The sequence below is a fragment of the Staurois parvus genome, unplaced genomic scaffold (genome assembly GCF_062004578.1).
Source record: "Staurois parvus isolate SC_StPar_1 unplaced genomic scaffold, SC_StPar_1.0 ptg000096l, whole genome shotgun sequence".
Taxonomy (NCBI): domain Eukaryota; kingdom Metazoa; phylum Chordata; class Amphibia; order Anura; family Ranidae; genus Staurois; species Staurois parvus.
In genome coordinates, this window is record NW_028317892.1 from 11,033,315 (window position 1) to 11,046,815 (window position 13,501).

Below are 13,501 nucleotides of genomic sequence, written 5' to 3' on the forward strand. Positions count from 1 at the left end.
TGCTAGTTTCACATTCTTATTCACCATTACCCAGCACCTACCCTCTTCCACATTTGTGAGTACCTAATGAGTGACCCTCAGAAGCCAAACACCTGTGAGGGGGTCCCTGGCAGAATACCAGTTACCTCTTAGGCTCCACTTTCTGGGAAGCAGCTGCATTGAGGAGCAGGGTCTACATCTTTGACCATGACATGATCACTTGATGTTAGATTTCTCTCTGACCCAAACAGTTAACATTTTCTGTACCTTATCTAAAATGGCTTTTCTCTGAGCTTCATGTACCCAATCAGTCACAATGTTGTGGAAAGTTACATAAGTACGACCAGGTAATTCCGAAACCGCACTTAGGGCTCATGTACACTGCAGCTGATAAACGCACGTTTAGGAGCTGTTCAGCACTTTTTTTCAGCAGCCCCTGACCTCACCCTAATGTTTTCTTATGTGTCCATGTACACATCTTCATTTACAGGCATTTGAGTTTACAGTCGTTTGTTTGAACACAGAAATTTGCTTTCAGCAGTCGATTTTATCAGCGTTTCAAACGCAAAACGCTTGTAAATGCGGCAAAACGCGTTTGAAAAATGTTTTTAACTCTTCCAGTTCCCGATGCTGTCCGGAGCCTTTTTTCATCATGAAAATTGCATGCAAAGCATTTTCAAGGTACTAAGGTGGACAAAACACTGAACACAGGATGTTCCTACCAAGCTTGTCACACATTGTAATGACCAATTTATACCTCAGACCTCTCCCACCCTTAGAAACAAAAGATATGTTAATGACCATTCACACCTCAAATTCCTCATCAAGACTCCCTGCCAGGTGACCTTAATGACTCATTCCACCAGACACCTTTCCCACCCTTAGAAACAAAAGAAATGTTAATGAGCAACTCACACCTAAGCTAATCTCAACACATACTTCTGTCTCTGCTTCGACTCTCTGTATTTCTCTAAAACAGTCTGAAATAGTTAATAATTTACCGCTATTCAGTGCATTCTGGGCAATTGGAAGGTTCTCCTGTGCTTATCTTTAAAAAACGCTTCTAAACATAAACGCAGTATGCAAACGCAGTTAAACAGATGTTTTTTTAACCTACGTTTTCCAGCAGTCAGTTTCCATCGTTCAGAAGTGTCCCGTGTACATGGGGCCTAAGTAGCAGACAGAGTTGCTAACATTCTAAACTCTGGTAAACCCTGGCATACTTTAGATCAGCGGTTCTCAACCTGGGGGTCGCGACCCCTTTGGGGGTCGAACGACCATTTCCCAGGGGTCGCCTAAGACCATCGGAAAACACATATTTCCGATGGTCTTAGGAACCGAGACGCCGCTGCTGTCTCCGGCAATGTGTGGGTGGGATGATATGCTGCCCCTGTCACCGCCTCCTCGCCGCTGATTGGCCACCGGAACTGTAGCTCAGGAGAGGCACACAGGCGGCCAATCACCGGCGAGAAGGTGGAGCTTGGAGAGGAGGAGCCGAGCGGCAGCGCGCGGAGATCGAAGAAGATCGAGGGAGCTGCAGGAACGAGTGAAGAGAGAGGCCAGAGAAGGAAGACAGCTGACAGGTAAGTGCAAATTTTGCTGCTGCAGCCAGGTATGCAGGCTGCAGATGGGAGAGGGAGAGAGCGAGCCCAGGCTGGAGCAGGAGTCAGCAAGGTAAGTATCATTGGTGTCAGTGGAAGGGATAGTGCCCCATCATTTGTGTCACTAATACCAACGATGGGGCACTATTCCTCCCCCCACTGACACCAACGATGGGGCACTATTCCTCCCCCCACTGACACCAACGATGGGGCACTATTCCTCCCCCCACTGACACCAACGATGGGGCACTATTCCTCCCCCCACTGACACCAACGATGGGGCACTATTCCTCCCCCCACTGACACCAACGATGGGGCACTATTCCTCCCCCCACTGACACCCACAATGGGGCACTATTCCTCCCCCCACTGACACCCACAATGGGGCACTATTCCTCCCCCCACTGACACCCACAATGGGGCACTATTCCTCCCCCCACTGACACCAATGATGGGGCACTATTCCTCCCACTGACGCCAATGATGGGGCACTATTCTTCCCACTGACACCAATGATGGGGCATTATTCCTTCCACTGACACCAATGATGGGGCACTATTCCTCCCACTGACACCAATGATGGGGCACTATTCCTCCCACTGACACCAATGATGGGGCACTATTCCTCCCACTGACACCAATGATGGGGCACTATTCCTCCCACTGACACCAATGATGGAGCACTATTCCTCCCACTGCTACCAATGATGGGGCACTATTCCTCCCACTGACACCAATGATGGGGCACTATTCCTCCCACTGACACCAATGATGGGGCACTATTCCTCCCACTGACACCAATGATGGGGCACTATTCCTCCCACTGACACCAATGATGGGGCACTATTCCTCCCACTGACACCAATGATGGGGCACTATTCCTCCCACTGACACCAATGATGGGGCACTATTCCTCCCACTGACACCAATGATGGGGCACTATTCCTCCCACTGACACCAATGATGGAGCACTATTCCTCCCACTGACACCAATGATGGGGCACTATTCCTCCCACTGATACCAATGATGGGGCACCATTTCTCCCACTGACGCCAATGATGGGGCACTATTCCTCTCACTGACGCCAATGATGGGACACTATTCCTCCCACTGACGCCAATGATGGGACACTATTCCTCCCACTGACGCCAATGATGGGGCACTATTCCTCCCACTGACGCCAATGATGGGACACTATTCCTCCCACTGACGCCAATGATTGGGCACTATTCCTCCCACTGACGCCAATGATTGGGCACTATTCCTCCCACTGACGCCAATGATTGGGCACTATTCCTCCCACTGACACCAATGATTGGGCACTATTCCTCCCACTGACACCAATGATGGGACACTATTCCTCCCACTGACACCAATGATGGGACACTATTCCTCCCACTGATACCAATGATGGGACACTATTCCTCCCACTGACACCAATGATGGGGCACTATTCCTCCCACTGACACCAATGATGGGACACTATTCCTCCCACTGACACCAATGATGGGACACTATTCCTCCCACTGATACCAACGATGGGACACTATTCATCCCACTGACATCAGTGATGGGGCGCTAGTCCTCCAACTGCAAAATTACAGTTATGAAGTAGCAACGAAAATAATTTTATGGTTGGGGGTCACCACAACATGAGGAACTGTATTAAGGGGTCGCGGCATTAGAAAGGTTGAGAACCACTGCTTTACATGATACTTTAGATGATACTTTAGAGTTGCTTATTGCTAAAATGACCTTACTATCCATCTAAGGTTTTATTAGATTAACATGGTATGTTTAAAGGGGCTTTTGCCTTTCGGGCTGGTATACCCGGTAGTCGATATTACTGATATTCTAATCACACAGGGGCTCTTATTCATTGCTAGAAACGTAGCCTAAAGACATCAGAGCTAAGGCATCTTCTTCCTAGGTTAAAGGTCCTGCTTTAACCAGACTTTTTTTCAACTTTGGCTTGAGCCTCTTGGGCTTGCAATATACTGTATCTTCCTGAACTATGGGTATGGCTGCTGCCAGCCTATCCTGCATCTGAAAAATGTGTTTGACACTTTTGTGAGTTGTGACCTTTTTCTCCCATGCTATAAGCAGGAGTCTCCAGAGCACCCGGGAGCATCTACCATATGACCGATTAAATGGGAAAACCCTGTGAAGCACTGTGACACTTCCCATGAAAACATTACAGTGACACTGAACTCTGTTAAAAAAATATTCAAGTATGCATTTATAACTCAAAAGAGTACTTTCTATTTCTATCAGCCCCCTCCAGATCACCAAACTAGATATTATATCCTTTATCACCTTTTAGAGAATGTGTTTTCTGAAGACGATTGTTTCTGCACACTGGGTGGCTTAACCAGAGACTAATATGTGCTGGTGCCCCATGTCAGACTTCTTCAGTAGCTCTGTCAGATTCACAGCAACCCTCTCAAAAGTTGACTTCAAGAATGAGATTTGGGTGGATTCATTTGACACACATGGTAAATTTTACTATTGCTTTGTAAATGTTTGGGCAAGAAAAAAAAGCTGCTAAATCTGCTCTTTTGTTTTTTCTACCCCTAAATGACAACCCAACACATGGGTGTAGGCCAGATCCAAAACTATATTTGTTTAAGATTTGCTCCCATTCCATCTTAAGTCATGGTATACTATAAAATGGGGGTGTAACTGGCTAACCTCTGTTTTTTTTTTGTTTTTTGTTTTTTTTTTAAGTATGCTGTTTATCACCCGTATGTTTTTCAATGCACTTGAGCAGTCCTAAAATCTTCCTTGACCCTGGTATTTCTGTTATTTCTGACACCTAAGCAGCTTCCTCTTACTCCATTTCCACAATCACTAGTGGGGACTAGTGTCAGTCCCTCTGCTGTGGCGGAGTCAGCATCCTCCGGCAAAAGAGAAACATTATTTACTTCAGACACATTTCCAAGATTGTTATCTGTTTTCCTGACCAGTGTGCCCAAACAAAAATCTCATGCCAGTATTACACCATGTAGCAAGCTCTTAACCACACCCACAACATGTTTTACAATTCCACTATGTCTCCACTGAGAGCATCACAGTAGGATAATCTTTAGTATTGCCATGTATAAAAAGTACTCCCATTCAAACTGAGCCTTGGCAGGGTCCACTAGGCTGACATAGACCAAGGTGATTAGGCTTCTGAAGTCTTAAAAATACCTCCACCGGATGTCTTTTTAATGTAGTAGGACATATCTGCCTCCCAGTCTTAGTTAATATGTGTGTGCCAGAATAGGCATGGCAAACCGTGACATACAACTACTCAGCTCACATTCCATAGGCTTATGCAATATGGGCAGTTGGCAGTCACATGTCCCAGTTCTTGGCACTGCTCCACCTAACTTGTCATGTCTCTCTTTTAGAGCTGTCAATATCGGGTACCCTTGAGAGTCTCACCCCCTCCTCAGCCATTTATCCGTTGGAAACAAAGAAACAGTCTTACCTAAGCTTGATCTTTTCCTGTTTTCAGGGGTTACCAACTTGGAGGGTAGATCCCAGAAATAGTCCTTGGTAGCAGCCTTGCCATTCCACAAGCAACCTGTACTAATCCACACTACTGGGGTCTGTATGAATACCTAATGCAGCACTATATCTTAGATGGCAAAGCTATGATATTGTCATAGACTTCTCACTCCCATTCTAAGCAGGGTTGAGCACCTCCTGTTGCAACCACTTGCTTGTAAGGTGGAACAAATCATACAGGTACATCTGGGACCTCATGGGTCTAGGGTCATATTCCTATGGGAATGAACATGATAACCCAGAGCCTGGACAGGAAATTATCCTCCAAGGTTAGGATATTCCTTAGCAGCCTGAGGTTGTAAGTCAAAATAGGTCTCTTGGGGCTACCTTGTTAAAAATGGTGCTAGCACATCAGCCAACTGCTCCTTGCATAGCTTCTCACACTCTTCAGTCCTCAATGTAGGTTTTAAAGTCATCCTCCACTGAAAAACAAAAAGACCCCTTAGAGGAGGTATAGTGGTTACTTTTGAAGACAAAAATGGAGACTGGTATACCAAAAGTACATTTGTTTTTATTATTTCTCAAAACTTATATCAAAGTATTTATTACCAAAAAAAGTGAAAATATATTTAGGAATCACCAGCATGAAAAAACAAGCATTGATGGGCTTCTGACATGTAAAAAAAACCTCCTATTACAGACAAACAGGACACAGACATATGACCTTAAATACAAATAAAGAATCCATCTGGATGCCCAAGTCAAAACCATACGGAGGAATATACTGTGGCAAATGCCACTTAAAATGATTAACAATCTAGTCAGCTAATAACCCAATATATGGATTATTTTGAATTAATTGTGGGCACTATATCAATATTAGGTCCAACATTGTGACATGTGGAACTAATGTGGTGGTCAATGACCTTAACAGAGATAAGTGGTTCAGGAGGGATGAATATATTGGTCCCAATCAGATATGCTGGTGATTCATATACTGAAGGATAACTTTCCTAATGTAAAGTCCTTTTGTATAGATTTCCATCAGGAATAGTGGAATTGGTGAAGTGCAGGTGACCTCAAGTCCTCTACCTTTTACATGGCTAAAGCAATTGCTTATGGGCACAGCAAGAGAAAATATGCAGCATGTAGCACTATTTCAAACATAGTAAGCAGTACATGCATAGCGGCAGCAGTAGAGCGGTAAGCTTGTTCCATCCTAAGCTTGGAGGCTTGTTCCTACCCAAAGCTTTACAAAGCCTCTATGCTCTAGAACCCAGACAGGACCTAATAAAATTAAGAGAAAACAAAAAGTTTGTTTTATTCACATCGGCCACAAACCCTAGAGCCCAACACTGCGTGTTGATATGAAACCTATGTGGCATATACACATGATCCCGCAGGATCGTCGGCATGCAACCTATACGGGGTGACACCGGACCCACTCCAAGAAAAGGTAAGTTGTAAAGAAAGCCGACGATCCCCGCAGGATGGATCGGATCCATCCTGCAGGGATCGTCAGGTTGCTTTACAACTTACCTTTTTGTGGAGCGGGTCCGGTGTCACCCCGTGCTGTCGCTGTCACCCGGTGCGGACCGCACCCCCCACACCTGCCTTGGGACGCCACTGGTCCCCTCTATTACTTTTCTGGAGACAACTGAAAAACTGGATTTTCTTTTACTTTCACTTTTAATGATAATGGCAAACAAGACAAATAGAGAGGGTAAATCTCTTTAACGGGTGCACAGACAGCAATAAAAACTGACAAGCATTCTAATAACCTCTCCACTCTATCTAGAACTAAATGAAAAAAGTTTTGCCATTATTTATACTTTAAATCACCGAGGAGTTGTGTAACAAATTAAAACATAAAAACACTTTCCAAAAAACTTTGAATTTTACCTTGATTTATGAGTTATTCCTCTATTTCTCTACATGACACCAATTATACACTCTGTGTCGGTTGTTATTTGTAGAATTGTGGAATTTTTCAAGAGATTGACATTTAAAGTGCTACATAATCAGTGTCCCTGTTCAATGCAATCCCACTCACTCCTGTCAACCTACTGGTAAGGTCTGCTGACAGTTCTTGGAGTGGTATTGCTTTGACTAGGAGCAATGTTTTTTCTGCACTCCGCCCCATACTGTGTCAAAGCACACATTAATGTTTTAAAGTTATTCATCATTGGGAACTGAATACTAACAGGATAAAAATATTTCTATGCACAACCTGAATCTTTATGTGACTTTTAAACGAGTGGCGACTCCAGCAACAATATATAGGGGGAACACATAAGATATCACAGTCAAAACTGGGGGGGGAGCATTAATAATTTTCACCAATAGATAATACCACTGAAAAAAAACCTTGGTAGTGTCAAAAAAATATCCCCCACACCATTACATCACCACCAGTCTGAACCGTTGCTACAAGGCAGGGTGAATCCATACTTTCATGTTGTTTATGCCAAATTCTGACCCTACCATCTGAATGTTGAAGCAACCAGTCTGCCCATTTTCCTCTGACCTCAACAAGACATTTTCGTCCACACAACTGCCACTCACTGGATATTTTCTCTTTTTCGGACCATTCTCTGTAATGGTTGTGTGTGAAAATCCCAGTATATGAGCAGTTTATGAAATACTTAGATCAGCCCGTCTAGCACCAACAACCATGCCATGTTCAGCATCACTTAAAACCCCTTTCTTCCCCATTCTGATGCTAAGTTTGAACTTTAGCAAGTTGTCTTCACCACGTCTAGATGCATAAATGGATTGAATTGCTGCCATGTGATTGGCTAATTAGCAATTTGTGCTACCAAGCAATTGAACAGGTGTACCTAATAAAGTGGTCAATGAGTGTATATATAAAAAAGACTACAAAATATGAGAATAATATGGTATGCAGTGATACCTTTTTATTGTACTAACCTAACACTTAAAAGACAAGCTTTCAAGAGTTTTTATTTCTTCCTCAGGTATTGCTTCAGACCTGAGAAAGAGGAGACTACAGGAGATGGCTAGAGACTGCAGACATACTACAGGAGATGGTCACAGACTGCAGACATGATACAGGAGATGGTCAGAGACTGCAGGCATACTACAGGAGATGGTCAGAGACTGCAGGCATACTACAGGAGATGGTCATAGACTGCAGCCATGCTACAGGAGAGGGTCGGAGATTGCAGACATGCTACAGGAGAGGGTCAGAGACTGCAGACATGCTACAGGAGAGGGTCAGAGACTGCAGACATGCTACAGGAGAGGGTCAAAGACTGCAGACATGCTACAGGAGAGGGTCAGAGACTGCAGACATGCTACAGGAGAGGGTCAGAGACTGCAGACATGCTACAAAAGAGGGTCAGAGACTGCAGACATGATACAGGAGAGGGTCAGAGACTGCAGGCATACTACAGGAGAGGGTCAGAGACTGCAGGCATACTACAGGAGAAGGTCAAAGACTGCAAATTACAGGTGATGGTTTGAGACAACAACCATACTATAGGACATGGTCTGAGACTGCAGGCATACTATAGGAGATGGCCAATGACTGCAGGCATACTACATGAGATGGTCAATGACTGCAGGCATACTACAGGAGATGATCAATGACTGCAGGCATACTACAGGAGATGATCAATGACTGCAGGCATACTACAGGAGATGATCAATGACTGCAGGCATACTACAGGAGATGGTCAATGACTGCAGGCATACTACAGGAGATGGTCAATGACTGCAGGCATACTACAGGAGATGGTCAATGACTGCAGGCATACTATAGGAGATGGCCAATGACTGCAGGCATACTACATGAGATGGTCAATGACTGCAGGCATACTACAGGAGATGGTCAATGACTGCAGGCATACTACAGGAGATGGTCAATGACTGCAGGCATACTACAGGAGATGGTCAATGACTGCAGGCATACTACAGGAGATGGTCAATGACTGCAGGCATACTACAGGAGATGGTCAATGACTGCAGGCATACTACAGGAGATGGTCAATGACTGCAGGCATACTACAGGAGATGGTCAATGACTGCAGGCATACTACAGGAGATGGTCAATGACTGCAGGCATACTACAGGAGATGGTCAATGACTGCAGGCATACTACAGGAGATGGTCAATGACTGCAGGCATACTACAGGAGATGATCAATGACTGCAGGCATACTACAGGAGATGGTCAATGACTGCAGGCATACTACAGGAGATGGTCAATGACTGCAGGCATACTACAGGAGATGGTCAATGACTGCAGGCATACTACAGGAGATGGTCAATGACTGCAGGCATACTACAGGAGATGATCAATGACTGCAGGCATACTACAGGAGATGATCAATGACTGCAGGCATACTACAGGAGATGATGAATGACTGCAGGCATACTACAAGAGATGGTCAATGACTGCAGGCATACTACCGGAGATGGCCAGAAACTGCAGCCATGATACAGGAGATGGCCAGAAACTGCAGCCATGATACAGGAGATGGTCTGAGACTGCAGCCATGATACAGGAGATGGTCCGAGACTGCAGCCATGATACAGGAGATGGTCAGAGACTGCAGCCATGATACAGGAGATGGTCAGAGACTGCAGCCATGATACAGGAGGTGGTCAGAGACTGCAGACATGATACAGGAGATGGTCAGAGACTGCAGACATGATACAGGAGATGGTCATGTTCCATAAGTAATTGCTGGCTGAGCAGACAGCCATAGATAGCAGCTCACAAGTGCCATTTCTAGTTGCCTGTGGGAATGTAGCCTTATTCAATGACCTCTGCTCTTAGCTCCAACACTGCATCAGCCACTAAGCAGTGGAATGCAGAGGTAGCAGTTGAAGTGAGCAGCACTACTATTAGTGGCTACTGTCTGCCTGCAGTCTCAGGCAACTCCCCTGCACACTCTACCCTTTCCTGCTATTCCTTGATACCTTTACATCTTACCTCACCTTGCTGCAAAGGAAACCTTCCTGACATGAACCATTGCCAGTAGCCTACCTTCTCAAACAAGTTTTCAAACATCAACTCAGCTCACATCCCTTTCTCTGAGGCAATGTCATCCTTCCATGCCCGGCATGATTTCTGAGGCCGGCCACACCCCCATTCCGACCACTCAAACTGCAGGAGAAAGCAAGGAGGAGGCAGGCTTCCCCTTGAGGAAGCAGTCCTCATGAGTACCTGAAGCTGCTGGGGGAGGAGGTAGGAGGAGATTCGGCTGGAATGTGCAGCATTTTCGGTCTCTTCATATGGGTATGTCGCAGGCCGCAGCATGTACTGCAATGACACTGTCAAAGATAATCATCATGTGATGTGCGCAGAGTTCAGTTGTGACAGCCACTGGCAATTATGGATATAATCACAAGAGTCCCCCCTTACATCAGAGTCTACAGAGGTTCCCCTTTACAACTGAACTCGCAGAGTTCCCCTTTACAACTGAACTGGCAGAGTTCCCCTTTACAACTGAACTGGCAGAGTACCCCTTTACAACTGAACTGGCAGAGTTCCCCTTTACATCTGAATTCAGAGAGTTCCCCTTTACATCTGAATTCAGAGAGTTCCCCTTTACATCTGAATTTGCAGCATTCCCATTTACATCTGAATTTGCAGCGTTCCCCTTACATCTGATTCCGCAGAGTTCCCCTTTACATCTGAATTCACAAAGTTCCCCTTTACATCTGAATTCACAAAGTTCCCCTTTACATTTGAACTTGCAGAGTTCCCCTTAATCGGAACATGCAGAATTCCCCTTTGCATCTGAACTTAAATAGTTCCCTTACAAACTCTGATGTAAGGGAGGACTCTGCAGACTCCAATGCAAGGGAGGATTCTGAGGTCTGTAAAGTAAGGGAGAACTCCGGGGACTCTGATGTAGGGGAGAACTTTGGGGACTCTAAAATAAGGGAGAAGGGGGATTTAAGAAGAAACACTGAAAACTCTCATGTAAGGCGGGGACTCTGATGTAAGGGGGAAAACTACTAGTGCCAAAGGTACCTCTGATATAAGGGGTCTCTAAAAACCAGAGCTCCCACTTACATCATAGTTCCCCAGCATTCCCCTATAATCGGGGTTCCCAAAGCACCCCTTGCATCAGAGTTCCTCTTTACACCAGAGTCCACAACGCTCCTCTTACATCAGAGTCCCCCCTTAAATCAGGGTTCCCAGAGCCTCCCTTACATCAGAATTTCAATGTAAAAGGGGAACTCTGATGTAAGGGGTGCTCTGGGAAACCTGATTTAAAGGGGGGGTTCTGATGTATGGGGAACACCGTGGACTCTGGTGTAAAGTGGAACACTGATGTAAGGGAGTCTCTGCTCACCAAAGCCCCCACTTACAGCAGAGTCCACTGAGTACCCCTTGGTTCTGAGTCCCCCTAAAATTAGTGTACACAGAAGCAAGAGAGAGAAGGGAGGGGGGACACTTCAGGGATCTCTACTCTGCATAGACCCTCCACCATGTACAGTAGTTACCGGCTGGGCACATAGGTGTGGATAGGGGGTGGGAAAAGGAGGAGAAAGTCCAGCTTTCTCTATCTCATCTCCCATCTGTGCAAGGAGGGGGGGGGGACAGGCTGTCGGTGCTGGGTCTGGGCAGTGTGAGAGAGAGTGTAATAGACTCTCACTGTTTACAACTGCAACCAACAACCCTGCCATGGAGCCACAGACTGGGCTCTGGAGGGCCCCCCACAATAGCAGAACTCCAGGGCTTGGAACGCATGTGTGACCTTTGCAACCCTACAGTGGCGGAACTCCATTGCCCAGTTGCAAGGGAAACCCTTTTGCGCCTGGTAGTTCCACCACAGCCCAGCAGCATAATTTAGCAGGGGGGGGGGGAGAGGGCAAAGAATAACCTAAGGGGGGCCCCCCTGTAGTGACACCGCTGCTAAAGGCCTTAGGATTATAAAGAATTATTGTTAATGACAATGGTGCTGCACACTGACCTGAAGATGACCATTGGCAACACAGTGATTTTGTTTTTTGATTAGGGACACTTCAGGTTGTAATGTTCATCTGCAGTGCAGTCCCAACTCTCCTGGATTTGGCAGGACCACCCAGATTCCTGTGAATCCGAACTGGATTTCAGAGCCCAGTGCCGAAACAAGTTCTGGCCCTTGACTCCACTAGTATGGGCACCTAGAGAACCTGTCCTGTTTCTCTTGAGGGGTACCTGGGGTTCCAGATGCCACAATCATCCCCTTTATGGCAGCTCATTTGTCATGTAGTTGCCCACTCCTTTATTTTTTTTTTAAGGTCTTCCTGTAATGTTTCTCTACACTGCTATACAGTTATTATACTGCTTAGCTTTGTATCATTAGCAAACACTGAGATTGAACTATTTATACCAACGTTTTTTAAAATTTCTGAAAAAATTAAATAGAATTGGTTCCATGACAGAGCCCTGGGCTACCCAATTTAAAATTCCAGACCATTCAGAATATATGCTATTTATTTCCACCCATTTGATGTTCTCCTGTGACCAGTTTTCAATCCAGATACATATACTAACGTCTATGCCAACAGACCTGAATTTGTAAATTAAGTGTTTATGGGGAACTGTATGAAATGCTTTGGTGAAATCCAAAACACACCATATCCACAGGCGGCATAACAGCTTACTTTCTCAAAGAATGTTAACATATTGGTCTGGCAAGAATGATCTGTCATAAATCCATGCTGGTTAGTACTAGTGCTAGTGTTTTCATAAGCAAATTCTTGGATATGGTCCCATATCATCCCCTCCAATAGTTTACATGCTATTGATGTTAGGCTAACTGGCTTGTAGTTCCCAGATATATTTCTTGGACATTTTTTTAAATATTAATACCACATTGGCTTTTCACCAATCCGCTAATACAATTCCAGTCACTATGTCACGTACCTGGTCAGAGGCCAGAGTACTGAGTGGGCTCCCCTTGTTGCTGAGTGCGGAATACCCCTGGAGGTCAGGACAGGAGATGCTCGGCCCAAAGAAGCACTGGTTGCCAGCTGTAGGAGCTGGGTCAGGAGCCGGGTCATACACAGAAGGTCAATCAGGAGTGGGATAAGGCGTGCAATGTGAACAGGAATGCACAACCTAATGCTGGGTATTGGCGACAGTGCCAGTCTTTAATCGATTTGTACCCTGACACCTGTCCTTAAAAATTAGGAATACAGGTTTGGCCATCTTCCCGCTGACACCATTGATGGCACTATTCTTCCCATTGATACCAACAATAAATCCTTCTTTCTCCCTATAAAACCCATAATGTAGCATTGTTTATGCCCACTGATGGCAGGGCATTTTCTACTCCCATTGGACACAGTCTGTTCCTCCCAAAGCCTCAAGAACAGTAAATTGGCCCTTTGTTTAGAAATTTTGGAGACCCCTGTTCTAAAATATCAATTATATCGTGGCTCTGTTTTTTTTTTTTTGT